We start from the raw sequence: 382 nt of genomic DNA on the forward strand, positions 1-382 counted from the left end.
TTTTCAGTGATGATTATGGAGTATATGCCTTGGATCCACTCAAAATAATTCAAATAAAGACTGAAGATTTTGATAATGGTGACCCATCCTCTACACAGGTATTGTTTATTAAATGTCATGTAATAATTATAGATTTGCAGTTGAATGCCATATTTTGCCTTGGTGGTATCGCAGCAAGTGTCTTCTGTACATAATATTCTGCCTGTGGATATATTTATAGTCCAAACGTGTGTAAATCAGATATGGTAAAAAAGAAATAAGTAAAAAAATATATATATATATTACAGTTTGTTTTAGATGAGGGGTGATTATTTTTTTATATATAGTGATGGTTATTTAAAAAATATATTTGAGCAAGACCTGGAATGGAAGGAGTAAACAG

The sequence above is a fragment of the Sinocyclocheilus grahami genome, unplaced genomic scaffold, assembly GCF_001515645.1.
Source record: "Sinocyclocheilus grahami isolate Dianchi unplaced genomic scaffold, SAMN03320097.WGS_v1.1 scaffold930.1, whole genome shotgun sequence".
In the NCBI taxonomy this organism is placed as follows: Eukaryota; Metazoa; Chordata; class Actinopteri; order Cypriniformes; family Cyprinidae; genus Sinocyclocheilus; species Sinocyclocheilus grahami.